The sequence below is a fragment of the Mus musculus genome, chromosome 13, assembly GCF_000001635.26.
Source record: "Mus musculus strain C57BL/6J chromosome 13, GRCm38.p6 C57BL/6J".
Classification (NCBI taxonomy): domain Eukaryota; kingdom Metazoa; phylum Chordata; class Mammalia; order Rodentia; family Muridae; genus Mus; species Mus musculus.
The window spans coordinates 72,913,093-72,940,618 of NC_000079.6; the positions used below are offsets into that span (position 1 = coordinate 72,913,093).

Genomic DNA, 27,526 nt, shown 5'->3' on the forward strand with positions numbered 1-27,526 from the left:
ATTCTAATCAATTCCTGTTCAAATTTCTTATAGTATTGCAGACCCATCACACTTCCTATTTCCTCAAAACGTCCATGCTGGATGAAGCTTTACTTCTGGCACGGCTGTACTCAGAGAAAGTAGGTCGTAGGCATGGGCCTCTGGTCCAGTAGAGTAAGTGTAATTATAAGGAGGGAGATGGGGGAGTCCTGCTCTTCCCATTCCCTCTACATGCACATACCAACATGGTTACAGCAAGGCCATGGCTAGATGCCACCTAGCAGGGAAGCCCTCGGGGGACTGACACTGCATATCACTGGATCTTGCACTGGTCGTCTCCACATCTGCAAGGACTTGAATTACATCATTTTAGCTAGTCAGTGTGCAGCATTTTCTTTAGCAAATGAATCACCTCTATTGGAGAGATTCTGCTTCTTATCCTCTTCACTAGGATATAAGCCTCCTAGGCAGAGATTTCTGTCCTCTTTGCTAACTGATAAATTCCCAGTATCCAGAGCACAGGGAGAACCTGCATGACTCTGCACACAACTGTCAGGTGGATGGATCCTTGAACCAAAGTTATTCCTCTTCCAAGTCTTTCAGCCCCTGAAGTGACTGCCCCCACGAGCTGCAGCCCAGGCTCTGCACCCTGGCTCTATCTCTTGGGTTCCTGCACGGCACTGATACTTGATGTATATTGCATTTCTACTTCTGTTGGATTATTGTTGAGAAATTCGATCTTATTATCTCAAAGTTTCAGCTGTTGTTGAAATTCCACCCAACAATTACCTCTGCTATGTTTTACCTACCCCTCAAAAGGCAGGCAGTGAATTTGGCTCTGCTATGTAGTGCACTAGCAACAAGGTTATGTTCCTTGTTCTCTGTATCACTGCTTAGCAGCGCTGTCCAGAGTCAGACAGGGAAGGAGAAGGCATCTTCACTGTGTGGCCACAAGCCATACCCAAAAGTCAGGGACACAGTGCCCGCCATTACTGCTTTGTGATTCTCACCTTCCTTTATTATAGTTTCTTTGTCTCTCTTAAGAAGTTACCAGTCCTCCAGGAGAGATCTTAGACCTTACAGAAGAACCTCCTGCTGCTATTTTTCTAAAGGAAAACAATTTCTACCTGTATTCTGAATACTCACCCTTATACTCACAGGTAAGTGTAGGATAGGTGTAGCTCTCGCCCCTCCTCAAAGACGCTTCTCTTAACAGTGGATGGAGACCATGACAGAAAACCACAACTGGTCAAAATGCAGAAAATTTTATACAGTGACACTACTCAGAATGTTGGGGTTTTTTTTACAAACTGGAGTTCAGAACCAGAAAATAAATAGGACCAAATAGGGACATTATGTAATAATAAGATGCTGAATGTACCTACAGAGTTATAACAATACATAACATATATGCACCAAGCAACAAAAATACAGGAAGCAATAATAGCACAAGCCTGCTATAACATTTGGCTTCCTCACTCCATAGTGAATGGAAATCGCTATAGTTATCTACTTAACAATTGATGGGACACTCTGTAGGAGGATTCAGAATATCTTCTTCTTCACTTTAATGGAATCTTCAACAAAACTATTGGTAGCAAATGAGTCTAAACGAATAGGCATTGTACAAACTGCTCTTGGATCATGGTAGACTTACAAGAAATTCGCAAGAGCAAGGGATAGAAAATTAACTCTGAGATACTACAGATATTATTAAAGTCAAGAATATTTAAGTGGGATGCTTTAATTTTTCTATGAGTGGCAATGTCATAGCAGGAGAGAGAAGGGAGGCTCAGGGTCACTGAGAAAGAGAGTAGAGAATGGCAGAAGCAGAGGCCGAGAGGCAGATGAAGCCCCAAGCATAAAATATGGTGCCCTGCATTGATATAGGAGTCATCCACTCCTGTGTTTCCCTGAAGGTGTATGTAGTGAGGGTAGCAAACATCCAATGTTGTAGAACATTTATATTATATGGAACATTTCCCTGGCTATCTACCTTGCTTCTCTCATATCTTGTCTTTTGGGTTCATCTTTTAAGTCTGAATAACACTCCATTCTATCTCACAATGCCCTTAACCTAACAACCTGCACTTTTCATACTTATCTTTGAGAATAGAGCTGCTGGGAACATGAACCCAGATGTCCTCATAAGGTGCTGATTTAATTTAGTTTGAGTAAGCATAAAAATATGGATTTCTGTATCACAGGGAAGCTCTATTTTTAATTTCCTAAGGATCTTTCACACTGTTTTCCAAATTGTGGCATCAGCTACTGTTCCTACCAGCGGTGTGTGAGAATTCCAGCTCCCTACTCTTGTCAACACATATCACTTGCTTTAAAAAGGCCTCATTATTTATTTATTTATTTACTTACTTACTTAGTTTAGTGTATACTTGTGTGTATGTGTGTATGTGAGTGCATATATGTATGTGTGTATGTGTGTGCATGAATATATATGTATGTACATGTGTGTACATGTGTTGGTGCATGTATGTATATGTGTATATGTGTATGTGTGTGCATATATGTATGTGTGTGTATGTGTATGCATGAATATATATGTATGTACATGTGTGTGTGCATGTGTGTACATGTGTTCGTGCATGTATGTATGTGTATATATGTGTATGTGTGTACATACATATGTGTATGTGTGTATATGTGTGTATGCATTCATGTATGCATGTGTGTACATGTGTGTGTTCATGTATCTGCATGCATATGTGTATGTGTGTGCATATGTGTGTACGTGTGTGTGTGTATGTGTGTGTACGTGTGTGTGTGTGTGTGTGTGTGTGTGTGTGTGTGTGTGTGCGCGCGTGCATGCTGGAGCATGAGGGTGTAGATCAGGAATAACTGGTTGGTGTCATTCTCTTCTAACACCATATGTGCTTCAATTGGATTGAGAGCAAGCATCCTTATGTTCTGAGCCATCTCCCCACACCCTTCTTTGTTTCTTTGTTTGCTTGAGACAGGAGCTCATGTATCTCATGCTGGCTTTGAATTCTCTATGTTATAAAGAATGTTGTTGTCGGGCGTGGTGGCGCACACCTTTAATACCAGCACTCAGGAGGCAGAGGCAGGCGGATTTCTGAGTTTGAGGCCAGCCTGGTCTACAGAGTGAGTTCCAGGATAGCCAGGGCTACACAGAGAAACCCTGTCTCGAAAAACCAAAAAAAAAAAAAAAAAAAAAAAAAAAAAGAATGTTGTTGAGTGTCTGAACCTACTGCCTTCACCTCTCTAGAGCTGAAATTAAAGTGCACAACACACCCTTGTGTAGCATTAGCGATGGAATTTGGAACTTCACGAATGCTAGGAAAAAAAGCTTAGCTACTTATCTAAGCCTCCTTAACCATTTTCTATGCAAAAAAGAAAACAAACAAAAAAAAATCCAATAATAACAATAACAAAAAACTCCAGGTACTTTCCCTAGCATGATAAGTCTTAATCCATTTCTTTAATCTCAATTGAAGTCTTCACATTTAAAATGGATTTCATATGGTCACCACTCACTTTACAGTTTTCTTATTTATTCTGAAAACAGTCTTTTTTCTCCTTAGTACATTTATACTGCTCAAGAGAAGTATAATGGAGGACATACTGTAAAGAGTGTATTTGTGTGCATATGTGTGTGTATTTGTGTTCATGCATATGTGTATATGTGTATATGTATGTATGTGTGTGCATGTATGTGTGTACATGTGTGTGCATGTATGTATTGTGTATGTGTATGCATGTGTGTATATGTGTATGTGTGTGTACACATGCACACACATACACATGTATGCACATACATATGTATACACACATACACATATGCAAGCACACACATACACTCACATACACATTTGCACACACATACACACATACACCCTTTACAGGTTTCTTCTCTTAGTATTTACTCATTTAAAAACTACTTTGTGGCCACCCCAGACCTTGCTCAGGGTCATGTTTGTAAAGCACATGTACTTTAGCATATATGTGCTGTGCACAGGGTGTCCTGTGACCAAGTGCTGGGTCTCAAGGCTTCTGTGCTATACAGTCATATGCATATTCATGACAGATACCTGCTAAACCTTTTAAGAAATGTGAAGGAGGGATGAATGCTTTCTTCTTCCCTCGTTCTTTGCTCTGCGGGACCTTAGGTTCCTGACCTGTATCGTTCCCCTTCTTCCTGAAGAATTAGAATGCTTCACAAGTGTGGGACTGATGGAAGGAAACTTCCTTCTTTCTGCTGAAGATATTTTTCTCCTCTGTAAACCACAACTGTGCTGCACACTGGGCTCTGCATTGCATCATCTGCTGCCCCAACATTTCCTACATCTCACTCATAAGCTGCCTACTGCCATGGCGTCTTGACTTATGACAACCCTAGAAGGCGTGGTCCTTATTCAACCCCTGACCCTTCCTGTTCCCACATCCATTCCTTCCTGCACATTCTTCCAGTCTCCAATTCCATTTTTATCTCCCTTCCTGGCTTCACTTTTGTGGTCTGACCATGATATGCCTAGTGTGGAGTTTGGGTTTTGTTGTCCTTTGTTCTATAGATATTTATTTTATTGATTATTATATGGGTATTTTTGCCTACATGTATGTAAGTATATGTCATTTTTTTCTGAGGCCAGAAGAGGGCACTGGAACCAATATGGGTGCCAGAAACTTGAACGCTAGTCCTCTTCAAGAGCAGCAAATGGTCTTAGATGCTGAATGGTTGCTCCAGCCTGTCTTATGTATTTCCTTATTCTGTTTTTATCCTGTTTTGTAAGTTGATGTGACTTAAAATTTGTTTATTTATTTATTTGTTTTATTTTGGTACTGGAGATTGAGGGGACACAAGCCTTTAGTGTGACTGGTATATTAACGACCTTTATCCACTGCAGTAACAGAACACCTGACAAATAGCTGAAGAAAACGTTTACTCTTCCTTAGTTTGAGGACACAGTTCATTAGGGGTCAGAGACGGACAACCACAGAGCACCAGCAAAGAGAGATGCGTTCCAGTGTTCAGTTCATGATCTCCTGTACATTCAACCTAGGACACCAGCCCATGTAATGATGTTGTCCACTGCTGTGGATTGCCCTGGTGCTATTTGTATTTTGATGTTAATTTTCCTTCCTCGAGAGAGGCTTCCCCTACAAGGAGTGGATCACATAGTACTTGGGTAATTTCACATGAACCTTCTCCCCATTTTAACTGGTCAAATAAAGGCTAGAGCCTGTGATTGGACAATGGAAAAAAAAGGTGGAGCTGGAGGGCTTATAGAGGGAGAGAGAATAAAGAGGAGGGATAAATGAGGAGATGGAGGAGAAAAAGACAGAGGAAAAGGCAATGGAAGGAAGATGGAGCAGAACCACAAGGCCTGGAGAAGTGGGAAGTAGCAAGGGATCTCAAAGCTGGGAAACAGAGTAGTGTAGTGGTCGATCTGCCCAATCTAGGCGTACAGCTTATAAATATTATAATTGAGTTGTGTGTTCATTGCACGGGCTTATAGGGGTTGGAGATTTAATGCAATAGTCCACAGTTTTGTTTCAGCACCTCAACCTAGTCTAAGAAAATCCCTCACAGACACGCCTGGATGTGCATTGCAATGGCGATTTTTAATGTTCCCAAGTTGACAGTAGAAATTAACCTTCACATCTCCACTGTAGTTGGTCACCATACATTCATGACCATCTCATAAAGCAAAGTATACTCAGTCAATGTCAACATCCCCTACCATCTTTCACAGTTCCAAAGTTGCTCAAAGAGGTAAGTGCGGAGTTTCTCCTGAGACGCAGGCAATCCCTTAACTTTGAAGCCACTGTATATAAAGCAAGTTATATTCTCCTGACATACAATGGTGCAGGGTAAATATTCCTGTTTCAAAAGCAAGAATGGCGGCACAGCAAGGAAAGACTGGACCAAAGAACAAAGTCCAACTGAGTAAATACAAAATCCCGCGGCTCCAGTTCAGGCACCCAGAACTCACGAAACCATCTGGACTCTGGCCAGACTGAAGAGCCCAACTCTTTTAGCTGTGCTGCCTACAGGACACAGGCCTCTCTGCTGGACAGCTCCACTACATGCTTGCAGCTTTCAGGCCCCCTGAGTTCTCCATTGCAGCACAGAGGTCAGTATCTCAGCTTCACAGACTAGACTGTTCTCAGGGCCTTTTTGCCAAGACTCTTTTTCTGATAGTTCTAGTTCTATTCTAAGTAGATCTCTGAAATCTTGATGCAAGACTCCCTGACTCCCTTAGTTGTGAATCTTTTGTGCCTACAAAACCCGTACAAGGCCGATAACACTGTTGAGTTCTGTGGCCAGCTCAAGATAGCCTGTACACCCTGAGCCATAATTATATGAACCTCTCTGTGCTCACTCTAGCATTTATATACAGTCTGAAAAGTCCCTAGAACTTCTCAAGCATCACACAATCACAGAAACTATCTGCAGCTGGGAAAATCACACCCCTGCTAGAGTCCAAGGCAAATCATAGTCAACTGCTGTGGACAGTCTGAAGCAGCTCTATATCCCATACCTGGAATTAAAACAAAAACACATGCCTGTACAATTTTTGTTTTTCAAAGAAACCGTAGTGCCAAAATTATCAGTGTGTGTGTGTGTGTGTGTGTGTGTGCGTGCGTGCGTGCGTGCGTGTGTGTGTGTGTGTGCTTCTGGGTACATGCATGTCATGGTTTATATGTGGAGGTCAAAAAGCGACTTTTGGGAGTGTGTTCTCTCCTTCCCCTTTAGTGGGGTTCAAATTCAAATCAAGCTTGCAAAGTAAGTTCTTACCTGCTGATCGGTGTTGCCAGCTCTTTTTATTTAAGGTTTGACACAGAATCTCTCTCTCTAGCCTGAAGCTCCCCAAGCAGGCTATACTGACTGGCCGGGAAACCCCAGGAGTCTGCCCTTTCCTCAATACCAGTACAAATGTGAGCTGCCATGCTGGCTTTTAATGGGGGTTTTGAAGATCAAACTCAAGTCCCCAGATTTGTAAAGCAAGAGTGTAACTGAGTAGTATGCTCAGCCCTTCAAGAAGGTTTTTAGTTTCTGAGTAAATATTCAACTATTGGAACCAAAATGAAAATATTGGGTTTACTGTTACAATAGAGATGTGGATAGAGTGAAGAGGGCATGAAGAGGGAGGAGACGGTGGGAGAGGAACAAGGGGGTCAGGCTGCACAGGAAACTCATGTCTCGCCTCTGCTTTGCCTTAGCATTCTCCTACAAGGATGCTGCTGCCTCTGTGGTTCTTTTTGGAGGAATGGTTGCAGCTGAGACCCTGTTCCCGAGCCTCCTGTAACTTAAGACACACGATTTCCAATCCCCCAGTAAGTTAAACCAGCAGAGCTCCCTCCTTCTTGCTCTAAGGCACAATTAAGTGTCAGCAGGACCCCCTCTGAGAGTTCACTGAGAACCCAAAACTAGGCTGGGATGGAGCCTGTCATGTCTTATTGAGTATAATTATCCCAACAGCTGATCCACTGCTGACACATCTGTCCTTGCCCTCTGAGGAAGTGGGAGGTGCACTCACACATGGTAGTGCTTTCAGCTGGGGATGTGTCTGTCTGCATCCCAAGGATCACTTTGCACTTAGATGACAGCAAGAAACTAGAGCTACCAAAGTAGCAGCTATTGCCCTAAAGCTATAACACTTTCTGTTTCAAAAGGTTTGGGTATGATTTCCTCACTGTAGCCTGTCTGCTAAGCACACAATTTAGAGCCTATTCCACATCACACATCTAAGGCGTAGTGATAACCTAGTTTCCAGTCACATAGTCAATCTTAGAGCCTGGGTGGGAAGAAAACACTGATGGCTCCAGAATACCAGGCCTGGGTAGACTGGGGCTAGGGTACTTACCATGTCAGTCCTGAGCACCAGGGTCAGAGGTGGAGAAAACAAGGCCACTGTCTCAAGGCTGGCTATGTTTCCTAGAGGCCAACACGACTGAGGCTTTGAGCTGAACACTCAGGTGGGAGAGACAGCCGGCTTCCCCATTTTGGGAACTCTGTCAGATGTGTAACACCTGGGTGTGAGAAATTTTGTTCTGTGAATGAGTACAGGAAGCCTTGTCCTCCCTTTAGCATACCATAAGAAAAGTACAGCCAGCCTTGGGATTGACTGTAAGACACAAAAGGAGAGTCATATTGCCAGAGGGAGACACAAGGGGAGGGTTCACCTTGCTCTGGATCTCTTCAAATGGCATTGAGGAAAGGGAGGTAGTTCTCTACACCAAGGCACATACACAAGTATTTTTAATAATAGTTTGTTAAGTGGCCCTTAAAGCACAGTTTTGGCTCCTCACTCCCTGAGTGTTTGTAATAGTACACTTATTTTAAAATAACGTCCCTGAGGGATAGAGAGTTGGCTCATCAATTAAGAACCGGTGTTGCTCTTGCAGAAGACCCAAGTTCTGTTCCCAGCTCCTACATAGAGCTTCACAACTACAACTCCAGGGAATCCCACATCCTTTTCTGGACTCCATGGATGCTGCAGGCATGGGGTCCAATTACAAACAAGCAGGCAAATTCTCATACACATAAATAAAAATGAAAAACATTGAGGTGTTTATTAGTATCACAGGGCGAGCAAACGTGTAAATGTATGTCATAAGGTAGTGATGTCTAAATACTTTCGCTTATTTCGAAACTACCCTGTTGAGTTGACAATAACTGTAAATTAAAAACGTAAGCGTATATGTTGGGGAAACCCACAACGAAGTAATGAGCTCAGAAATGGCAGAGACCCTGCGAGGCACACAGCACACAGGCAGAGCTTCACCCGAGTAGGCTCTATTTGTTCTTAGCCTTTTCTGCATCTGTGTGGGTTCTACTTTCCACCATAGAGAGCCACATAATGTCAGTAGGTAGTAATCCAGAAGGTACAGCAAGGATCTGTGGGTTGATGTCCTGCGGAGTGTGATTCTGTAACTGGGAATGGAGGGACACTGACAAACAACTGTGCATTTGGTTTGTGTGAGGTGTTGTGAACTGGTAATGTCTGTTTATAGGGTGTAGAATTTTGTTGCTGACCAAGTAAAGTGATAACAATTTTAATTATATTACCCATTTAAGTCTGTAATATCCCACCATTCAGGCAGTAGTGCCTTTCTGGAGTTGCAAAGGTCAAGATGTCCTTAATATGCAGCTCACTTGTGACTGGGAGCTGTTTAAGGATGATGAATGTATTGTGTGTGCCAAACATGGCTTCATTCTGTGTGAGATATTGGAACCAGAAGTAGGTAGGAGAGATGTGACTGCAACCCATGTATGTCACTTTTGGTATGGCTGTGATTATACCTACTGGTACAGTCTTCCAGGAAGCCGTGGGCAAAAGAGGGAGACCTAAGGTCCAGACATCTCTGTCCATGGCAGCGCATCACCTAGCATCCAGTCAGGAGGCAGAGACTGGAGAATGAATACTGAAAACTCACACTCAAATTCCCCTTTCCACTTGTAGAGTTCAGGATACCATCAGGCAATGGCACCACCCCACAGTAGGTGAGTCTTCTTACCTCAATTATGGGAATCAAGATGAGCCAAGATAAGCCTAGTAGAAGGTCTTCTACTGCCTGCCCTGAGGCCTATCTCTCAGGGATTCCAGATTCAATCAGATTGGCAACTAGCACAAACTACCACAGCCCCTGTTCACAGGCACAGGGAACTTGTCAACACGTTCCTCTTGCTTTCACCTGCTCTTCCTCTCTGACAGGTTCTGCTAAACTACAGCCACAGACCTAAGGAGCAGGAGCCATGGCTCAAAGCTGCCCCCTCAAGGAGGCTCTTAAGGAAAAACGTGCCCTTGGTCTGTGACTATTGATTAGGGACCATCTTTCTATGGAAATACCTGGCATCTGATGTCTGCTCATGGATCAAACAGGCATGGACTCCATGTGGTGAGGAGAGGCCTCATTTATCAACCCTCCTGAGGGTGGGTTTTCTCCAAGGTCATGGGTCTGTGCAGAGACACAAATGTGCAGATATTTTTCCCTTTCCATGATTCATACCATAGAGACAGAAGAGACGGGTTTGGGAAGATCATAAAGCAGGACAGGGAAGTGCATCATGGGAATTGGGGACAGCAACTATGGGCAGAGCTCCAGGAAGGAGAAAAGGGCACATGCAAATTGCTCTTCGGTAAGATTTGAAGAATAACAGCTGATGTGGCTCAGTCGAAGAGAGTCAGCAGCTTTGTAGAAGGTGTGAGCCCAGAGCACCAAGGTCACTCAGGCAGGGCATGAAGTGACAGTTCAAATGGAGCCTTCAATTCTAGTGGAGTGGGCATTCAGGAAGTGTTAGGCAGATGTAGATGAGATGTCATGGCATACTTGGTAGATGTACACAGGACTTAGGCTATGTGGATAGCAGCTGCATATGGGAACAAGGAGAGTTAAGGACTAAAGGCTCTGGGTAGCTGAGTTTGGAGAAGACCCCAGCTTGGGCAGGCATTGGAGGCAGTGATAGCAGGAGGAACTGTCTGGATACTGGTGAGAGGGTCTACTGTGGACACAACCATCCCAGATTGGAGGATATAGAGTGTTATCCTTCCACTGAGACATGAGAGGGCCAGAGCCAGGGAGGTGGAGCTGCTAGGAGCCAGGTTAAATGTGACTTTGTCTCCTGATTCTGGAAAGGATACTCAAATCAGCCCCATTATTCAGCATTGAGTACTCTTGTGAACTAGAGAAATCTTCAGGTCTTCATGCCATACTTAGGCGAGGAATCCCCAAAACTTCTAGAGCCCAGAGGACCAAACACCAGGAAAATAAACAAACAAGCAAACTAGCTCCTGGGATGTAAAGAGGTCCAGCTCCACGTTCAGGTAGCTGCACATGGGGCTACACCCCACATAGCCAATCTGTGTGCCCAACTGTGTTAGCTGGCACACTGTGTTAGCTACAACTGGGCTCTTTGTAGCTTTCTTTGGACTCCGTGGTAATAGAAAACTGGGGTCTTGAGCCGGGCGTGGTGGCGCACGCCTTTAATCCCAACACTTGGGAGGCAGAGGCAGGCAGATTTCTGAGTTCGAGGCCAGCCTGGTCTACAGAGTGAGTTCCAGGACAGCCAGGGCTACACAGAGAAACCCTGTCCCAAAAAAACAAAACAAAACAAAAAAAAAAAAACAAAAAAAAAAGAAAACTGGGGTCTCTGCTCAGATTTGGGGTTATCCCACAGTTTATGAATGTAGAACAGGGATAAGGAGTGTATTCCTGATCAGATCAATAGAATGTAAAATTATCATTAAGGACAAAAAGTGGATTCCATTCTGGGAAGGTGGGGTTGGTTGCTTCATTTGCTGCTCTCCTAGTTGCCCCCATCATAAGGGTCTGGGTGTGATGAACTAGGAGGGAAGAAGAGAGATGGAAGTCTCTTGTCAGGCTACAAAAGTGGGGAAATATGGTTGTATATTAGGTGCCATTGTTAATGATGAGATACAACTTGCTTCCTCTGTGTGTGTGTGTGTGTGTGTGTGTGTGTGTGTGAGAGAGAGAGAGAGAGAGAGAGAGAGAGAGAGAGAGAGAGAGGAGAGAGAGAGATTGAGAGAAGGAAGTGGGTCCCACAGCATGCCAGCTGCTTTGCCACCTCCCCTGCTGAGCCAGAGCCCTAGGCCCCCCACCATCAGAGCAATCTGTTGACATTGCCAGTGTGTGCTACTCGGGGACAATGAGCTGATCAAGGGCCCCTCTCATCTGAGAGAGTGGAAATCAGTGCCCATGGTGAGAACAGCAAACGGCACACAGAACAGATGGCGGGATGCCGGCTTGGTTCTGTTTCTGGGGCTGTTTACATTCTTAAGTGACTGGATTTGACGTGTTATACCACTAATGAAGCTTTTCAGTGTGACCTGGAAAACAGAGCTCTGCAGCTGGGCTGTGTGATCCATGCTAGAGCCCTGGGAGGTTTCTATTCAAGCAGCAGCCATTGAGGAGCCCTGGGCTAGAAGGGAATGACCAGTGCCAGTCAGGATAGGTCATGAGGGAGGACATCCTGGAACGATCAGTCATTGCTGAAGTCACCATGGTCCCAAGACATGTGAATTGGTCAATAGGACCATGACCTCTAATGCTGACTTCATATTTATGGTGCAAAAGCTAAAAATCAAGAAGCACCAGCAGGAGGTGACTCCTGACTGACACAGGACTGAGTGGGCTGTGCTCCATGGTGGACAGTGGGTTCACTTGGAACCATGAGGGTCACTCACAGAGACTGAAAACTGAGCCGTAGGGATGCCCAAAGGTGTGTCCAGATTTGGGGTTTGGTTTGGTTTGTTTGCCTGAGTTGAGAGGTGTCATTTGTGTTACTATAAATCATCCTCATCCTCACCAAGTTATTTCTTTTAGAATTATTATTTGACTTTTTTGTCATTGCATGTGTGTGTGTGTGTGTGTGTGTGTGTGTGTGTCTTTGTGTATACATGTGTGCATGTATACATCTGTGCAACACGGTGTATGCATGGAGGACAGGACAGTTGGAGGTTTTCACCATGTAGGTTTTGGGGATTGAACTCAAGTTGGTCAGCCCTTGACAACAGGCACCTTTACCTTCTAAGTGACCATTCTCAACCTGTGGACCTCAGCCCCTTTGAGTGTCAACAACCCTTTCACATAGGCCATCTAAGACCACTGAAAAACACAGATGTTTACATTATGATTACAACAGTGGCAAAATTATAGTTATGAAGTATCAACAAAAATAATCTTATGGTTGGGAGTCACCGCAACATGAGGAACTATATTAAAGGGTCGCAGCATTGGGAAGGTTGGGAACTACTGCTGCTGGCCCTTTGTTAACAATTTCTGTCTAGTAAATTTCCTTTGCTACTTCCATGGATGAACTCTAAAGCACTGTCATGGTAGATGCTTCTGAAACTCTCTCATACACAGAGAGAAGAAGAGGGGCCATGGCTCCTCAGAGTGTATGTGGCAGAAACTGTACACATATTTCCCTATCCAGGTATGTGAATTAAAGATCCTCTACCAAGGTATCCACAGCATGGCTAGAGTGTGTACATGCTGAAAACTATGCTTATTAAAGTAGGTGGCCCCCACTTTCATGACAGACTCAAGTACCTCCAACCCACTACTCCTACAGTTGTGATGCTGTCTGGCATCAATGCTGTCAGGGTTGCCTACACTGCTGTGGTTGTTCCTGCTGCTGCCATTGTGATTGTTAACGACCACAGTGTCTGTATCATTTCTGCAGGAGACACTCAGCAATGGGAACAATAGCCACAACAGCAATGGCAACAGTAGTCACAACCAGAGCACCAGATGCAAGACCTACAATAACAGTAACACAATAAAGACTATTCAGAACATAACAACCACAGCAGCCAGGCTTACAGCAAGAGTAACTTCAGAGCACAAAACATGCAAAAAACTATTGCTGCTGCTGCTCCTTCTTCTTCTTCTTCTTCTTCTTCTTCTTCTTCTTCTTCTTCTTCTTCTTCTTCTTCTTCTTCTTCTTCTTCCTCTTCCTCTTCCTCTCCTTCTCCTCCTCCTCTTCCTCCTCCTCCTCCTCCTCTCCCTCCTCCTCCTCCTCCTCCTCCTCCTCCTCCTCCTCCTCCTCCTCCTCCTCCTCCTCCTCAATCCTGTTTGCTGTTGCCTCTCCATGCATGTTTTGTGCTCTGTAGTTACTCTTGCTGTAAGCCTGGCTGCTGTGGTTGTTACACTGTGGATAGTCTTTGTTGTGTTACTATTACTGTAGGTCTTGTACCTGGTGCTCTGGCTGTGGCTACTGTTGCCATTGCTATTGTGGCTGTTGTCCCCATTGCTGGGAGTGTCTGATGCAGAAATTTCACAGGCTCTCCCTTTGCTAGGTTCTTTTCCTATGTATGTGGACAATTATGAGAACAGAGAGGTAGGGTGAATGAAGCAAGTATTTCTGAGTGAGTGTCAAAGGTCTTGGGACTAAGTAGAAGCACGCAAGTGGCAAGCCGAGTAGGCTCCCTGAGATGATGCTGAGTTGAGGAGTTTCTCTAGGCTTGGATGGTGTGATTGAGTTGACAGACAGCTCAACAGAATGTTATGGGTGTCTGGGCACTCTTGTGTGGAATTACCTTGATTAAGTTAATTGATAGAGGAAAGCCTTCTTAATTGTGAGCAGAACCACTCTGTGAGCAGGGGATCATGAACTGTAAAGTGGAGCCGAGCAATAGAAAACATACATTCACTGTTCTCTGCTTCATGACTGTGGTGGATATGACATGACCCTCTGTTTCATGTAATGCTTTTGTTGCCTTGACTTCCCCACCAGGACAGGATGCATCACCAATGTGCAGAATAAATCTTTCTCCCTAAATTGTGTTTATCAATGTTTGATACAACAGAAAACTCACTAAGACAGATGGGCGTGTGTGTGTGTGTGTGTGTGTCCCAAGAAACAAACAGGAGAGAATCTGCTCACTCCAGGAGTCCACTTAGAAGAGAGCCTGCTAGGCTCAGGTAGGGCTTGGTCCATCTCCTCTCCCACGATGTTGCAGTGAAAATGGGGGTGAGCCAAAGAATGTGGGGTAAACACCCAGTTTTCCATCCTCTGGCCACTGACTCTCATCACAGCCAAGGCCCTCCTACCTTTATTATTTTACTATAGATATTGTAATTGGCCTAGAAGGAACAAAGACATTACAAAAAAAAGAGGGATTTGTATTTTCATATAATTGAAACAAGTGACCCAAGGGGGTTGAAATTTCTCTCAGGAGTGTCATGTTAGGGAAAGAAAAAAATGGGGATCTGATGCCAGGCAGAAGAGGAACTTGTCTCACATGGCCTGACAGCTGTTTAGACCACTTTGAGGGACAGACTGGAGCTGAGACAACGATGCTTGGCAGTAATTTACTGCACCTCTACCAGGGCTGATGTATTCACACACCTCTTGCCTTCTATTTAAAGCTAGACTTCATGTCAGGACCCTAAAGATAGATTAAGACTTGACTATCCCTTTCCCAACTTGGCCAAAATTGAATAAATCTTCTTTCCACTGTTACTTGTGTGTTTAATTGGTCCGTTGAGGATGGGTTGGTGAGCTTTAGCTCAGCACCAGGCTTTGGCCCTACCAAGCAAATGTTAACATTTGTCACTGTTGCTGATAGTTCATGTTGCTGTTGAGCTACTACTGCTGTGGTCATTGGTAGTTCACACTGATTCTGATGCTGGGTTGATTGGTTGCTGTCACTGTCACTGTGGGTGTTACTCTGGGCCACATTTCCCCAGTGCATAGAGTATTCACAGTGATACCTGTTTGCATTACTTGCAGATCTTCCTCTTCCTGTTTCTGCTGAACTATGAGTCCCAAAGCATTGTACCTCTAGGTCTGGGCAGGGGCTGTGTCCACCTGTGCTTTCCCAATGGTGTACTATGCCTTGCCTTTGCTTCACTGAATGGGGAATACAGATAGATGTCTGAGGAAAGGAAGAATAATGAGAGTAATTTGTACTCACAGGAAAAATTGTGAAAGTGGTGGTGAGTGGCCCTCTGGGAGACCAAGGCCAAGGAGGACTTTGTTCTAGAGTGTCTGTACACATGGTAACAAGACAAGACAGTGCAAAGTTTCTCCCATCTTGTATTCTTGGTGAGGGCATTTTAAGCTCGACTGGAATTTGATTTCCTTGATTAAAAGCCCCGTGGAAAAATTACCAATATCTATTCTAGGATCCTGAGTTTAAGATGCCCTAGCTAACTTATCTTAATGACTGCCTGCTTGTGGAAAACCTCACCCTCCAGCTAGCACCTTATCTTAGCTTCTGTTATACTGCTTGCTTACATAAAATCTCCCCATAAGAGCATCTGAGTAAGAGAACAGAATGTGGTGGCTTTTGTCTTTAAACGTCCTTATTCGAAATACTCAGAGCTACACTTAAGTCTTGAATAGCTGAGTGTAATCCCAGCCATCTGGATTACACAGCTTAAACTATAAACTATGTCTGAGAGGTATTCTCTGGTGGGGTCCCTGTAACAACACACCATCACTGAAACTCACACCATACTTCTAGAAGAGCATGGTTTAGGCTGTGTGGACAAAGGCAGGGCAGGTACACTGTAACTTTTAACTGAATCATGTGGCTGAATGAATGGCTTTCAGTATTAAGGTTCAAGGTTCATCACCTGTTCCTTCTGAAGAAGAGTCCATACCCAGAGGTAACAACATGCAGGTGGTTATTATGGGTCACCAAAAAGGAATTTCTTACCACCTGTGAAGTGTCAACATTCAGTGTTTAGAAATACTGACAACACAGTTGTCATCTAACAGTGGCCTCCTTTAAAACTTGCCAGTATGAATAAGCCCCAAAGCAGAGATTGCAGCGACTGGTAATTGCCTTTGTGCCAAGTTCCTGAAACCTAGAAGAGAGCTTTGAGTTTCTCTTGGCCTTTGGAAGATGCAAAAAGCAGAGTGAATTGCTTGTTGGGTGGGTGAGATTACTACACACTGAGTAGGGAGATGAAGGAACGCAAAGGCCTGGCTGTCTACCACCTGGAGCATGCTCTGATGGACCTTCCACCTTAGAGTTCACTCTCCATCTCCCTCCCCTGTCTCTTAATTCTACTCACTCTCTGTTCTCTCTCTTTTCCACTTATTTCTCTCTTTCTCTCCTCTTCTTGTTCAGGAGGGTAAACCAGAGCCTCGTTCATGCTAGGCAATTGTTCTACCAGGGAACTAAAGTCCAGTCCTGCTTCACTTTTTAGTTTGGGACAGAGACTCACTAAGTTGTCCAAGGAGTCTTTGAACTGACAATCCTCCTGTCCCTGCCTTTTGGGAAGCAGGGCTTACAGGACTGGCCACAGCCCCCAGCTTGTTCTTCTTCTTGCTGAGATCTTAAAAGATGCTGAAAATTTTACAGGACTATGGCAAGGCAGCCATGGTTACCTTGGTACCTTGGTAACATGGTAGCCTACTTGGGTTCAACTTACAGGGAGAGGTAGGGCTGTATTTGAGGATGTATCCCCCCATTTGCAGCCATTGCTCTTCTCTGTGCAGCAACAGCTACTTCACTCTCTGATGCTGAGATGTGAAGGTTGGGCTGTCAGTTCTTGTCTAGAACCACATGGCATGGAACTCTCAGACACCTAAGTGAGTATAGGCACCTGTTCTGAGCAGAGAGTGCGCTCTCTCTCTCTCTCTTCCTCTCTCTCTCTCTCTCTCTCTCTCTCTCTCTCTCTCTCTCTCTCTCTCCTTTGTACATCTCTATTGCAGGAACCATTTGCCCTCCTCCCATGGGTTATATTTCTAAAGAAGGCAGCACAGCTCCTCCATTCCTGAGCTGAAGGCTGACCATGTCCTGTTACTCTGCACCAGGAGGTCCTTGTGAGAACTCCAAGGCCTCAAGATGGCAAGAAGAGAAACTCAGAAAGTTCAATATGCCAAGAGCTAAGAACTAATCATAGACAGATCAAATGCCCTTTATAGAGCAAACCAAGTGGGTAGTTTATAAAATAAAAATATCCTCAAAGTAGAGACCTGTGTGAGAGGGAATACTTCTAGATGCCATTACTGAGATGACCACATAGATAACTTATCAGGAGAATGGCTTCATTAGCAGACAGACTGGAAGAGAAAAGACAGACAAGACAGATGTTACAGTGGAGATATACCATTCATGGGTACATATAACAATCTCTGAGGTGCTAAGAAGACAGACCAACAGACAGTCAGAAGAGCTCCTTGGCCCGTGAAGGCTCTGCAGCTTCTTTCCACGTGCTGTAGCTACCGCCTGTCTGTGTGAGTGGCCATACTGGCCCCATGCAGAGACAGCCTAGCCACGTTTGGCATACATGTGATGCTGGAGTCCTGCTGAGTAGTCAGAGAGGACAGAGAATGATAATAGTAAGTGTGCAACCCACTGAGAGACAGCAGATGCTGCTGGCGGCAGTTTCACCCAGACCTGGCTATGCTTTCTGGGTGCTTACCGCAGGACAAGAGCCACAGCTGGGACTGAGATGTGAAGAAGGTGCCCAGAGCATCACAGCACTTCAGGTGGAAAGAACACAAGGAAATGGGACACGGAATGACAAGAAGGAGGCATTCTGTCCTTGGAGAGCAGCACACTATCATGTTGATTAGCAAACTTGATGTCAGCCCAGGGGCTGGCGCAGCCTGCCTCTTTGTTCCAGCCCTCTGTCCAGCAAATGTCCTCTCATCATGGCTCCACTGGCAGCCTGCAGAACAATGGATGGCTGGCATCCACGCATGCTTTGCGGCCAGATGTTACAGCCCCAGCAACACCTGGAGGAGCTGCAGGGTGGAAAGCAGGTGACCTTCAGGTGGGAGCTGAGGCACCTGCCTCCTGAGCTAGATGATCTGTCCTCCACAGTGTCCTTGCAGCCCTCAGCCCATAGCCCCGGCTTACAGAGCACACGATGTCCCTCTCAGTGTGGCCTCTGCAGAGCAGGCTCTGTTAGGGACCCCGAAGGGGGCTAAGATCAGCATGTGCAACATGAAACTGAACTGGACTCTTCTACAGCTTCTAAAGCATGCGTCTGTGATACATGGAGGCTTTGTACATTACTGGGCAATTTTCACCAGACTCCTAAAGTAGGTTTCTTTGTTCCAGCCAAGCTTCAGAAAAAGCAAAACAAACAAACAAAAACAACAGCAAACAAACAAACAAAAAGCCCAAGATTCATGAGACAGCTGTGTACTGGACACCACAGAGTGAATTGTCCATTCCAGCCAGATCTGTGTGCCACCCACTGCCCTGAGAACTACCCTCTCTCAGAGTCTCCTTGGGAACCTCAAGGGAGGTAGTAATCTGGCTTGTGAAAAGTCACCATGGACCCAATAGTGACCTCTGATTATGAAGATTATACAGTTACATGACAACAATGTTCCCTAAATCAACACAGAAATGCTTCCAACATTCCAGATGTGCTGAGACCCTTGTATGCTCAAGTCTCTTATGTGAAATGGCATGGCATATTCAAATAACCTATATATGTTCTCCTATATACATTAAATTATCTCTACCCACTTATAATCAGTGCACTGAAAAGCCTGTATAAAAGGCTGCCATATAATACTGTTTAGGGAATAATGATGAGATACCTCAGTTCAGAGTCATAGGTGATGCTCGGAGTACAGGATGATCCCAGGTAGGCTGAGAGGTGTAGAGAGTACTGTAGAGTGGTGGCCCCTAGCAGGGTACTCCATGCCTGATAGAGTCCCTCATTTGCTTTGCTCAAAGGAACATGACAAATTCTAGGTTGATTTGCTGTTATCTCTCAGATAGAGAGCCTGCACCAGACAAGCCCACTGTAGGTTAAGGAAGCCCACGCTGGCCCTTCACTCACACTTAAAAGGTGTCGGTTGTCTTTCTGGATGTCAATCAATAGTCACCCTTGGGGGCTGGGTGGGGGAAACAATTTCATTTTGGGTTCTGAAGCAGTTTCAAGGTAGGTGGGAGACCTCTGGATGCCTTCTTTGTGGTGACCATGAGAGATGCTCAGAATTGGAGAGATGTCCACAAAATACAGAGAATCTTTGATGCAGAGTCCCTTGCCTTGCCCAGCTGAGGGTGGTGAGGCCTGCAGCAAGGCTGTGGTAATACCTGGGCAGAGAGCAATCTGAGTTTGTATGTTAAAACCCTGTTGCCAAGAAAGGAGTACCTAGTATCTAGTACCCAGTACTCAGTACCTAGTACCCTCATCCTGCAAAACATGGTGGGTGCCTCACAACACATCTGATCACTGGGGCTTTCTAAGCTTCTTTCCTATTGCTGTCATGAAATGCCCTGACACAAATAACTTAAGTGAAAGGGGCTTATTTGGCTCACAGTTTGAGAGGAAACAGTTTATCATGGTGGGAAGTCACAGGAACTTCAGGGAACTGGCCACAATGAAGCTGCAATGGAAAACCGAGCAGAGAGTGTGCTCAATCTGTTCAGTTAGTTTAGTTTAGTTTAGTTTAGTTTAGTGCAATTCAGGATCCCAATCCAAGTAAATGGTGCTACCCACAGTGCTCAGGCCTTCTAATCTTCCACCCAGAGTCCCATCTCTCAAGGGATTCTAGATTCTGTCAAATTGTCAGTGCTAGACATTATGGGGACCCATACTCAAGTATTGGGGGCTTTATTACAGGACTGATGGGTGGCACGCTGGTGACATTTCTATAAGGCACAAGGCAAGGAGAAAATGTCATCAAATGCATGGAGAGTCCCTGCCAAATGCAGACATAAAGTACTGGGAGCTTCCAGGACCAGAGAATGGCTCATATAAGACATGGGAGAGACCAAGACAGAATGTGACACCTGGGTTACCTAATTGGGTGCAAGGATTTGATTAGTGGATCTGACAGGCCCTGGGTTGAAGTGGATCATTACTCATTGTGAGCACAGTTAGAGGATCTGGGCTACCATCCGGAGGGCAGAGGGCAGAGGAAAGGAGAGAATCACCTCTGAAAGAGGGATGTCATCTCCAGTCCATCTTCCAAACGCATCTAAAGGCCAAGCTCGAGCAGCATGAGAGGTTGGATCGGGAGTGGACCGAGCCATCCAAACAAAACTACAGCTCAGAGGAGGGAGGTCAAAGGGGAGGGTACTATCAGGTGTTCAGACTCTGCTTCAGGTTTCACAAAAGCAACCAGTACCCCCAATGCTGGGCTAGTTCCCGGAGTCTGGGGAACACAGAGGTCACTTCAGGATTAGCTAGGACTGTACCAGTTGTTCAGAATGTAGTGGGCCACTGTGAGCTGCAAACACAGTCCCCCCACCCCCCATAGCCCAACAAGCAGAGAATTTTGCCAGCAACCTCCAGGCAGTCCCGAACTGTGATCCCTGCTAGGCCATAAGATAAAACTGGCTTGTTTCTCTATGTCTGCCCTTGATGTGACCAGCAGCTCCCGACACCTGGAATCCCATGAAACACCCTGCAACATTTAACCACTTGTTGCTCGACATGTGTCTCTAGATCTCAAACTAGACCTTTCTATCAGTACTGTGTGGAGTGTGAAGGAGCTCAGTAGCCATCTGGGTTCACAGGGTCTCTGGTGTCAGATCCCAGTCACCTGCCTCTGCTCTGGGCTTTTCATATAGTCTTCTCCCCTGTGAATGTTATAGATGAATGAATACCCTCCACACACGCACTGAAGCACAACCAACAATGTGACTCTTAGCCCACTATAGAGATAACCAAAGTTAACAAGGCCATAAGGATAGGGTTAATCTCATGAGACAGGGAAGTACCACAGCACAGTGATATGAAGGCATGGTGGCCAACTATAGGTCAGGAAGATGACCTTTTTCAGAGGCCAACCTTCTGTTGCATTGTCACTAACATCCGAGCCAATTAAGGCAAGACTCTCTTCGCAGTTGCTAGACTGGGTTGCAGAGCACAGTGTTCCCTGCAGATAGTGAGTGACCCTGGCCAGGCACAGCAGCTATTCAGTGGAGAATGTGTTTGGGTCTTTATCATCTAGAGAGCAGCAGAGCTCTGGGCTTGTTGGATGGGGAAAGGACATCAATGGAACAGTCACTCTTAAAGAGTCTAAAGCAGCCAAATTCATTGCTAGTGATGAACTAAATCTGGTACCAAAACCTTTGGGAGCCAGGAGCTGTTTCCCATAGGACAGAACTTTCTGGAAGTTTCTAATCTACTCTGGCTTCTCCACAGAGGATGGCAGAGCCAAGTGGTATTAATTATACATTCTGTTGGTGAAGTTTCCCATCTGTGAATTGGGATGGAGTTGTCTTATGACAGCTTCTTTGTGGTCTCACTGGATTTTGACTTCAGGTACCTGGCAGGAACCCTGGGACATGACAGGCTAGGAAGTCTAAGATTCTGGTGATGTGACCAATTGTCCGCTGGACTCTGGACCTCACTCCAGGACTGGATCTATCCCTGATTCCTGATGCTGCTTCTTGCTGGGTGCATCTGTGTAGTTTCTTTTCTGGGACCTGTCTTGAATGTACAGACAGAAGCCCTGTGTCATAAGAATCTTCCGCACAGGGAATTCTGCCACTGTCCTTCCAGTGAGAATGAGGCTCACCTCTGATTCTTGGCGTGGTCCAACAATTTATCCAGAAGGCAGGGCTGCTGGCTGCCTGAGGGTCAGGTGGCAGTCCCTGGGAGCTTAGAGTGAACAAACGGTACTGCTGACCTTGGGAGGCAGGAAGACGATGAGAAATGAAGCTCGTGGCTGATTCATGAGTCTCCAAGTAAGGCTGAGTACAATGGAAGCAAATTATGCATAAATAAGCTGGTACTTAGATGTATGATCATTAACGCCTGAGCTACAGTCCCGCACATAATTTACTACAAAGTTAACTCACTAAGGCAGTTAGCATGGTCTTCCTGTGTATGCCTCAAATAGCCCAAGTTCTTACACTCAGAGTGGCTCATGGACTTTAAAATATCCTCCCATATTGGCAAAAGTCTCAGGAAATGCAGTTCTCAGTGCGATGGACACAGCTGTGCTCAGCAAGATCTTGGACCATAGCAAAAACAAGTATTGAGATATCTCCCTGGCTGGGACTGGGGATCAGTGGAGAGCACTTGCCTATGTGTGAAGTAGGTCCTGGTCTTACCACCAACACCACCAAAATTAAATCAAATTGATCATACTTGCTTTCAGAGAACACGCAGAATTAAAGTGGTGTCCATGGTTTGGTGATTTGCTATTGTGCTGACCCCGGTCTGGTCATAATCTCTAGCCTCTATAGAGAAAGTCCTCTAGGCTCTGATCTGGAAGGCTCTTGTTTCCAGAAACACTTCAGTGAGAGCCCTTGTTTAGAGCTCATTTTCCCTGGTTTTCCTGAAAGCAATAAGATAAATATACTGTGAGGTCAACATTAGTGAGCTAGGTAGGACTTTGGCAGGTATATATGCTCCATATGCATGGCCTTAGCTTCTCAGTTTACCATGGGAGCTGACACACACACACACAAATATGTGTATATATGTATTATGTATGTATACATGTATGTATGCATGTATGTACATACATATATACATATATACACATGTACATAAATACACACACATATGCATGTATGTATGTATATATATATATATATATATATATATATAGAGAGAGAGAGAGAGAGAGAGAGAGAGAGTGACAGAGACAGAGACAGAGAAACAGAGAGAGAGAATATATACACCAACCCCAAAGGGAATGCCCCAGGGTTGGGGCTGAGAAGCCCTATAGCAATCCATAGATAGATATACTTTGAGTTTAAGTTCACATAGGAGCTGGATCTGAAGTTTCAGAGTGCAGGATTCTCTGATCTCACTGTCTCATCTCTGGGACATCTCCTATAGGTGCTACACATACTGAATCAGCTTGATGGATGGTTCATGCTGCTGAATTCTGAACAACACGTGCTCCTACCTAGCAACCAAATTGGTAACACCTCTGAAATGTTCCCATGAGATTTTGATGTAATACCTGGGTGTGCTGGTGACACCTGTGTATCCGCTAGCAAGTTTCGAAACTGGAGCATGTAGCTTGAAATGCAGGAGAGTCAGACACAGACCTGTCCTCTCCAGGCCTAATGCGCAAGCCACAGAAAATTACATGTGAGACAAGCAAGGTTTATAATGTGAACCAAAGCAGGAAAGAAACCCAGAAACTACCCTAAAGTCACAGCAGGGCTCCCCACCCACACTGTTTGTCTCTGCAGATATTGGAAGCTATAATGCTAGTCCAGTGGGTGAACAAGGGCACTGAGAGGCAGCTAACCCACAAGAACCAGATCTCTGAATGGGTGGTTGTAGCTGACAGCAGTGTTTGAACACAACTTTCTCATTTGGGGGAAACACAGGAAAAGGTCTTGCAAGAGGAAGAACCAGGATATTGTGTGCATTCCCAAGGCAAGAGGTTAAGAAGAGACCACAGCAGAAAGAAAGAAGGAACTGGAGCTCAAAAGAGGCCTGTGATTCTTGGATTTCTGGACAGAAAAATGTGACTTAACCGTGTACTGGAAGGCTCCATTTCTCTACGACCAGGAATAAGTGGCTGTCTTGCAGCATGCCTAGTCTAGCCTGTGGAGGGCCAGCAGTAGCCAGTGCTCCTGACCCAGCACTGCAGAGTGTTCAGGAAATGGGACAGACCTCAGGAGCTTCCTGGTGAGATTTATCTTTGCTCATCATTCATTCATGATGTCATTCTTCATCTCTTTCAGCCAGCATCACACGTAAAACCAAGTGATAGATTCTTATGATTCGAGATGTCAAAGGCAGCCCCAATCTGTCACAGATCCAGCTCAGTCCAGATTTATCCAGTGAGTTATAGAGGACTCGGTATATAGTGGACCCTGGGCTAGCCACAGTGTCCACAAAAATATGCAGTCATCTCTAGCTTGACCACAAAGAAGTCACAGTTTGTAAGCCAATAATTACAATCGGAAATAACAAGGGTGTGACAGATGGACAGACAGCAGGAGCTACAGGGTGTGAAAGAGTGTGGTGCCCGGAGCAATCTTCACCTGATGTGTTGACAACAGTAGCAGGAAGCAGAGTGGCTGAGTGCCACTTTCAGGAAGTAGCTCAGGTCTGATGGGCATGGCAGCTAGACCAGGTTCAAGAGCCATCAAGACAATAGGGTTCACAGCTCATAAGATCCTTGAGGAGCTTTCGAAGGACTTCTGGCAGTTGGAAGAGATGCATGTCAGTGGACATTCCAAAGCAGTGGATTTTATTTACTACTGTGAGATTCTTCTATAAAACTGGAGAACAACAAGCATAAAGGAGTTCTCCTACTAACAGTCTACCTACCAAGAAAATGAAGGGCACATGGAGCTCCCAGGGCTAACAAGGACCTTTCTTACACATTACCCTCAGTGAGTACCAGGTGACTCAGTTTGGGGTGATCCTAGTTACAATACAGGGGATCAATAAAGAGATTATGGGGCACCAAGCATGAGGTCTTTGTGCACCACCAGCTTACCTGGAACTGACCAGAAACCCAAATCTGAGGAGAAGATGGAAAATAAGTTCGCACCATAGGAATACTCATTTCACCAACCAGGGTGCAAATTTTGATAAGAAAGGGAAGAGAAGGAGAAGGAGAAGGAGGGAGAGGAAGAGGAGGAGGAAGAGGAGGAAGAGGAGGAGGAAAGAAGAAAGGAAGGAAGGAGGAAGGAAAGAGAAAAGGAAAGGAAAGGAAAGGAAAGGAAGGGAAAGGAAAGGAAAGGAAAGAAAAGAAAAGAAAAGAAAAGAAAAGAAAAGAAAAGAAAAGAAAAGAAAAGAAAAGAGAAAATCTGCAGAGGAAGGGCTCTCTGAAAAAGAAAGGTACCATACTGTACCTTCATCTGAGAAGGAAGTAGAAGTCCCTCAGGAAAGGAAGCCAGCAGCCACACCTGGCAGTGGGCCCCGTGGCACCAAGTGCTGCCCGCTGTTCACTTCTCCGCCAGCTCGTTAATCACAGCCTGTCAGTGTAATTTCAGTGAATGTTTATCTTATTTTCTTTGTGTAATCCAATTACTTTTGTTTTCTTCCACAGGTCGGGGATCTCTTGGTTTCCAGCATCCTGTCACTTGGTCCACTTTAGACGAGAACAATTCAATTCATTATCATTAAGTGCCAACTTTTAATATCACTTTGGGGGGAAAATGAGTGAAAGAAAATCCGCCAGGCACAGCCCTGGCCCAGCATAGAGGGAGCGAGCTGTTTTGAGCACCTGAACGGTGCGGAAACACCGTCCTCAGGGCCCCTAATGTCATTCTGAGCCTGCAGCTCATTAACACTCCATTGCCTAGCAGCCCCCAACCCCAACCCTCACACACACACACACACACACACACACACGTCAGGATGAGAACTGAATTCTTTGTGCTGCTGTTAGTATAAGAGTTGGTGGGAACATCAAAGGAGCGGGCCATGCCATGAATATGCTTGCTCATGTACACGTGTGTGCTAGTATTCAAGTGCATATGCTCACATTTGTGTGCATAAACAAGATGTTATAACCCCGTTTGGAAAACCCCATTTCTGTCTTACAACATGTGCCAGTTGGAGCCTCAAGGTCACGAGCAAAGGTGAAGGCTAGTCTGCACGCCTGCTGTCTGACACCAGTGAAGGAGGCAGAAGCATCCCAGCAGCTGTCCAGACGGCAGGGGAGCAAGGCTGCTGTAAACTCACGCTCCCTTCATTCCTCAGGAGCAGGTGTGTGCCAAGAGCCGTGGCCACCGTGGCACTCTGGAATCTTACTGTTGCCACTTATGCTTTATTGTTGCCTTTCTATGTCATGCTGGGAGGAAAAGTTTGCCTTTACTGGGGTCCTGGAGCCCCTTTCTGTCAATGTCCTGAGGGGCCCATAGAGCTGTGAGGCTGCTGAAGGAGTGGATTCGCTGCATGGTTGTGAAAGCATCTCTGAGGCCACTTTAAAATGCAAAGTTCCTCAAATGGAAGACGGAACAGGTACAAACCTGAGGTTGGAAGTGGGGAGGTGATTTGGATGGTAAACGTTCTGTCACTCAACCATATAGACCTGAGTTCAGATGCCCAGAACTCACAGGAAAGCTGAGCATAGGGCACTTTTCTGGAGCCCCACACCTGGGGAAGCTGATAAAGAAAGACATGGGCTTGATAGTCAGCCAGTCTGCTTACTCAGTGATCTCCAGGGTCAGTAAGAGATTTTGCTTCAAAATAAAAGGCAAGGAACAATTAAGGAAGAACTTGACATTGACATTGACATATGGTTTCCACACAGATAGGCATTCACACACAAGAGCTTACAAATACATATCACACACACACACACACACGCACGCACGTGTGCACACACAAACACATACACATGCACAGGCACACATGTGCACACACAAACAAACACACACTCATACACAAACAAACACATGCACATTCACAGGCACACATGTGCACGTGTACACACACACACACACACACACACACACACACACACACACAAGATCTAGATGGAAGGACCCTACAAATGCCAAGCAATCTTGGCCCCACTCACAGAATAACAAAAAAGCAAGTAGCCTTCCATGATCAACAAAACGGGAAATGTTAAGTCTGAAGTTTCAAAGTAATGGCTTAACTGGGCAAAATCATTAGAGACCCATGTGGCAGCATGGTAGAGGACGATGTGGAAATATCCAGAATCATGGGGGCTGGAGAGATGAATCAGCAGTTAAGAGCACTGGCTGCTCTTCCAGAGGTCCTGAGTTCAATTCTCAGCAACCACATGGTAGCTTATAACCATCTGTAATGGGATCTGGGCTCCTCTTCTGGTGTGTCTGAAAACATGACAATATACACATATACATAAAATTAATTAATTAATTAATTAATTAATTTTTAAAAATATCCAGCATCCAAAGATTCACCAAGAAAAGGTGAGTTTATGGTTGCCTCTGCATCAGAAACTTAAGAGGAAACCGAGCAAAGGCTAAGCAAGGCTTTGTATCAGCTAGACACCAGATTATGAGATATTACTGAGCGATTCATCACTCAGGAAGAAGGAATTCTCTTTCAATAAAAGACTGTCAATGTATGTGGACGTGCTTTTGCTTGGCCCAAAGCCCAGACAGTGAAGGGTAAATACATTTCCACCCTGATCGTCCACACAGTCAACAGCCATCCCACCAGCCAGCGTGAAGGACTTCTTTGT

General features: G+C 45.1%; 1 long non-coding RNA gene across 3 annotated transcripts; it reads right to left on the bottom strand.

Moving 5' to 3' along the window:
• Positions 1–19,234: 19,234 nt before the first annotated feature.
• Gm30049 lies at positions 19,235–26,695 on the bottom strand. Of its 3 annotated transcripts, none has more exons than XR_382649.2 (4): positions 25,197–26,695; positions 24,378–24,536; positions 22,513–22,702; positions 19,235–22,112 (listed from the first exon to the last, which is right to left on the bottom strand). It is a non-coding gene; the product is annotated as a predicted gene, 30049 (long non-coding RNA). The 3 variants fall into 3 exon arrangements; XR_382650.2 differs by having other exon boundaries at positions 19,235–21,849; positions 21,938–22,702; XR_382648.2 differs by having other exon boundaries at positions 19,235–22,702.
• Positions 26,696–27,526: the final 831 nt, after the last annotated feature.